This window comes from Capra hircus, chromosome 2 (genome assembly GCF_001704415.2).
Source record: "Capra hircus breed San Clemente chromosome 2, ASM170441v1, whole genome shotgun sequence".
Classification (NCBI taxonomy): domain Eukaryota; kingdom Metazoa; phylum Chordata; class Mammalia; order Artiodactyla; family Bovidae; genus Capra; species Capra hircus.
Window position 1 is genome coordinate 28,812,366 of NC_030809.1, and position 6,000 is coordinate 28,818,365.

Here is a 6,000-nt window from a genome sequence, read left to right on the forward strand (position 1 = left end):
GTGCTTCTTCATCTTCTAAAGGGGCAGTGTGAAAAGACACACTGACACAGATAGAGAAAAAGGGAAGGGCTGGATAAGCTCATCTCCACACTCAGCTGATTGAAAGAATGTTCCATACCTACTCTGGTAGCAGGGTCTCTGGTGACAGCAAACTTGGAGGAGTGGAGAGCCTCTGGAAGGAAAGGAGTTTCTGCATGTGGGCTAATGGATAGCAAGGAGTTATGCACAGTTATAAGGAAGGCTACTAGAGGTTTTAAAAACCCAAATGTTAGATGCTGAAGAAAGTGCTCAGTTTGGGGCCAGACCTGAGAGAGGGGCTGGACATTCCCATGGATGGTTGGATGCTTACAGGGCCTTGACAAGAAGGTCCATGAAAATGAACTGAGAAGTGCACCGTTACCCTCATAAACTCCCTGTGTCTGCATCTGGTTTTTAGCATATGCCTCTGAATGCCCAACGTAAGAAAGCTACTCTGGGCATTCCCTGGTGGTCTCTGCATTTTAGGTGGTTAGAACTCTGCCCTTTCACTGTTGAGGGACTTGGTTCCATCCCTGGTCAGGGTACTAAGATTCCACAAGCTGCATGGCATTGCCAAAGATAAATATGTAAGTAAAGGGGTGTGTGTGTGTGTAAAACTCAGAGGAAGGTGACCAGGCAGGTCATGGGGAATAGTATTTCTCTGTGGAGTGGTTGGAAGAGTATAGATGGATAGGTTTCTGGGTTCTGAACGCTTAATTCTAGAGAAGCAAAAGATAGGTGTGTTCAGAATCTAATAAAGAGGAGGAAAGTGCAGTTTATGGTAGAAAATCCTAGCAGACACCACTCTAGTCAAGTGATCAAGCTCATCACCAGTAATACATATCGACAAGATGTACCCTCTGATATTATGCACTGAAAAGGGCCTATAATTCTGTTATGCTTCCCAATAATGCACATCTTACTCTAATCACAAGAAACAAACCAAGATTGAGGAATAATCTACAAAACAATTGACTGTACTCTTCAAAAGAATCAAGATCATGAAATACAAGGAAAGACTCAGGAAATGCCCAAGGTGGGATCCTGGATTGCATACTGAAACAGGAAAAGGACATTAGTGGATGAACTTGTGGAACCCAAATAAATTCTATACTTTTCTTAATAGTATTATTATATCAATGTTAATTTCTTCTTTTTGATAAGTGTCCTATGGTCATGTAAGAGGTTAACCTAGGAGGAAGCTAGATGAAAGGTTTTAGAGAACTACCTGTACTATTCTTGTGTACATCTAAAATTAACTCAAAATTTTTTTAATTAAAAAAAAAACTAATAAAAAGAGAATCTCATGGACCAAAAAAGGTAGGTTTCCTTACCATCTCTAAGTCCAAGTCAACTTCCACAACCAAAGGAAGCCAGTTACACTAAACTGGTGGTCATGTTATAACATCTTTACTTGAGAGAGGGTTCTAGTCAGATAGGGATTGGAAAAGAGTTTGAGGAATTAAATAGGGTGGAAAGTCACAGAATAATGGCGTTCTTCATTTATTCAAAACATATAATGAGTCAGACTCTGTGCTGAATTCTGTAAACTTCTCATCCCACTTAAACCTCATGACCTTTGAGGCAGCTGTTAGAAGTTCTTGCTGTTTACGGAAGAGGAAGCTGGATCTTACAGAAATGAAGGAATAAGATCAGACAGCTGAGGGCTGATGGAGTTGGGGTTTAAATCCAGTCTGATTTACTCCAGAGCTTGCTCTGATCCACTCCACTGTACTGTCTTCCCAGCTGTGACCTGCATTCAAATCACGGCTCAGGGTTCTGCACTGGTGTGGGTGGGGGAAGAGGAGAGAGGAGGCAGGAGGAAGGGGATGGCCTAGGATGGGCTGGTCGGCTGGAGCTGTCCATGGTTCTGGCCAGAAGGACGTGGAGCTGGGGAGCCTATAGGAGATGGTGATGAGGAAGACAGCTGGGAGAGCTAGTACAAAGAAGGAGCCTGCTCAGACTAGAGGGAAAGAGCAGTCAGACATGGTGGTAGGTACCAATAAGGAGGAATGAGAGAGAGAGAGAGAGAGACTCCAAATTTGGCTTAAAATAAATAACCACGTATACAGTAGCTGGTAAGGTAGGACTTATCCTTAGGTCTCACTTGCAGTCGACACAGCAGTATTATACTGTGTAGCTCTACTGGTTGTTAAAATCTGGAAGTACTGTTAGTGAGTGCCCTCAGTTGTGTCCAACTCTTTGTCACCCCATGGACTGTAGCCCACCAGGCTCCTCTGTCCCTGGGATTCTCCAGGCGAGAATACTAGACTGGGCTGCCATTTCCTTCTCTAGGAGATCTTCCTAACCCAGGGATTGAACCCGAGTCTCCTGAGGCTCTTGAATTGGCACGCAGATTCTTTACCACTGAGCCACCTTGTTACTAGTTAGTGGATAGTCACTGACCAAGTTCTCCGCTGCTGTGGCTGCTCTCCACACCTCACAACCTAACACCTAAAAGGTTAAGGCTGGCACAGTATGGGCTCTCAGGACCTGGCTCTGGCTCTAAGGCTCCCTGGTATCCATTCTGATAGGTCAGTATGCATACTGTACCAATTGTATTTTGAATACTGCCCCTGCTGCTGCTGCTGCTGCTGCTAAGTCGCTTCAGTCGTGTCCGACTCTGTGCGACCCCATAGACACAGTCCACCAGGCTCCTGCCTGCCCCTGGGATTCTCCAGGCAAGAATATTGGAGTGGGTTGCCATTTCCTTCTCCAAGGCATGAAAGTAAAAATTGAAAGTGAAGTTGCTCGGTCGTGTCTGACCCTCAGTGACCCCATGGACTACAGCCTACCAGCATCCTCCATCCATGGGATTTTCCAGGCAAGAGTACTGGAGTGGGGTGCCATTGCCTTCTCCGAATACTGCCCCTGTTTGCCCCATTTTACAGATGGGGAAAGTGAGGCTCTGACATGTTTAACCATTTGCCTCAAATTGTTCAGTTCTTAAATGGTAGAATCAGGACTTGAACTTAGTCTTCTGGGATTGAGCCTCATGTCCTTTTCCCTCCATCCCCCCTACTGTTGGCCTTGTGCCTATTCACCACTTGGTGCAGAGAATGAGCGAGCAAGTTGAACAGGTTCTTTGGGTTGGCACAGGAGAGTTAGAAAACCCTATAGGGGTCCCGGGCAGAACGGAACTCTTCCCTTTGAATTGTATTGCCATGTGGCAGTCTTCCCCAGCCCCTGACAATCTTGTATCCCAGAAGCCCTTTCAGGCTGGGGGTGTCATCAATCTCTTGACACTCTCTCTCCACACTCAGCAACTTTAGGGGGCCATGGCAGCTTAAGTGAAGAGGAATTAAAAAGCCTCTTGATGAAAGTGAAAGCGGAGAATGAAAAAGTTGGCTTAAAGCTCAACATTCAGAAAATGAAGATCATGGCATCTGGCCCCATCCCTTCATGGGAAATAGATGGGGAAACAGTGGAAACAGTGTCAGACTTTATTTTGGTGGGGCTCCAAAATCACTGCAGATAGTGATTGCAGCCATGAAATTAAAAGACGCTTACTCCTTGGAAGGAAAGTTATGACCAACCTGGATAGCATATTGAAAAGCAGAGACATTACTTTGCCAACAAAGATCCATCTAGTCAAGGCTATGGTTTTTCCAACGGTCATGTATGGATGTGAGAGTTGGATGGTGAAGAAAGCTGAGTGCCAAAGAATTGATGCTTTTGAACTGTGGTGTTGGAGAAGACTCTTGAGAGTCCCTTGGACTGCAAGGAGATCCAACCAGTCCATCCTAAAGGGGATCAGTCCTGGGTGTCCATTGGAAGGACTGATGCTGAAGCTGAAACTCCAAAACTTGGGCCACCTCATGCAAAGAGTTGACTCATTGGAAAAGACCCTGATGCTGAGAGGGATTGGGGGCAGGAGGAGAAGGGGATGACAGAGGATGAGGTGGCTGGATGGCATCACCGACTCGATGAACATGGGTTTGGGTACACTCCGGGAGTTGGTGATGGACAGGGAGGCTTGGTGTGCTGCGATTCATGGGGTTGCAAAGAGTCGGACATGACTGAGCGACAGCTGAACTGGCAGCTTAATGCAGAGAATGCTCCATGCCTTCTCCTAGATGCCCTCTTATCTATAGTCTTTTCTTCACCTCTCAGTCTGGGCTTATAAGATCTACTCTACTAATTTTGGAGGTCAGGAGCTTCTGTGGGAGAACCTACCACCTCATTTCCTTCCCCCAAACTTAAATACATCTTCTGATTTCAGAAGCAACACTGGAAACTGAGTCAGAGTTGAGGTGAAGAAAAGTGGGCGAGGGCTCTTCAAGTACTGGAGCTGGGTGCTTTGCCAACTGGACAGGAGATCATCCTGGCATGTCTTTTTGTCTTTCTCCACCCTAGAGCCATGGGCAGTCTCCTTCTTGGAGAAACAAAAGAGGAGAAACACTTTCTATCTCTCCTGTATGCAGCAGAGAGACTGGGAGACGGGAAGAGGTGAGGATGCACAGAAAGCTGAGTAGCAAAATTATAGGGACCTTCCACTTAGTGGGGAGGCCCTAGTGGCTCAGTGGTAAAGAACCTGTCTGCCAATGCAGGAAACACAGGAGATACAGGTTCGACCCCTGGGTTGGGAAGATCCCCGGAGGAGGAACTGGCAACCCACTCCAGTATTCTTGCCTGGAGAATTCCATGGACGAGGAGCCTGGTGGGCTACAGTCCATAGGGTTGCAAAGAGTTGGGCACAATTGAGCAACTGAGCACACACCCACTTAGCAAGTGACCTTCCAGTGTGTGTGTGTGTGTGTGTGTGTGTGTGTGCGTGTGTGTGTCTGTGTCTATCTTTGTTGACAAAGTATGCATCAAAGACTTAACATAGCTGACACTTTACATAACTGACTTTACATAACAGGCCTTTTGATAATTATCCCCAGGGTAAAAGTTGAGGCTCAGAGAGGTCATGGGACCTGTCCAAGGTCACACAGCCAGTAAGTGGCATTCAGGTCTGCGTGATGAATTAATCTCAGATCTGTCTGATTTCCCAGCCCAAAGTCTTCTGTATTTCACGGGAGGGATATTGGGGGAAAAAGCTTAGAAAAGATATTTTTGTGTGCGCTGAAGCCCAAATCACCGAATGTGTTTTATCTTTATCACTCTTGGCTTCTAGCCAGGAGGATTGGAGTCCTCCCATCCTCCTTCCTCCCTTTCTTCCACATCCTGGTCTTCATCCAGGTACTGAATCATCACCTACCCTTGTTCACAGCCTTGAACAAAACAGCGCCCACCCTGTCATCTTTCGTGAGTCCACGAAGGAGATGGTCCCCAGGACCCAGCACCCATTGTTCCCCACAGGTTCTGGGATCCTGAAATGAGGGACTTCTGAGGCAAGCCCAGATTTCTCTCCCCTTCTCAGTTTCCTCCATTGCCACACCCCTTTCCATGCTGTTTGCTTCCCAGGGCTAAGTCCAGCTTGGGCCTCTCCCTGGGAGTCTACCATGCTGGTTAAGGTTACTCATCAGCAGAGCTCCCAGGAGGCAGGCAGAACCTTGTAGAAGTAGAGCCCAGAAGTAGAGCCCAGCCCAACCAAGAATTCCCTCTCACTGTCCCAAGCCCAGAAGCCACCACTGACTGCACAGACCAGCTCTGGAGGGACACTCCTTCAGTGAAGAGGCACAAGGGTGTGCAGCTCTTGCAATAAGCTTTTCTAGCTCTAATCTCCTTAGGGTTTTCTTGCTGGGATTTCTGAGGCTACCACCAAGCCTTGCCTCCAGAGTTACTGCTCCTTATTTTTTTATGGCCGAAGAATAGACACACAGGTCCCTTTCTCTGTTCCTCAGGTTCAGCTGAGTCAGGCTGACCATTTCAAAAAGAGCTTAAAGGAAAACAAAAAGGAAATCATTATAGAAACCACAAGCAACACAGAAGTGGTAATGTCCAAAGTGCAGGTTTCCTATTCTGAGGATAATGTTAAAACCAGCGAAAAGCTCACCGAGTTCCACATTCCTCGATCCTGAGAAAACTCCAGACCTA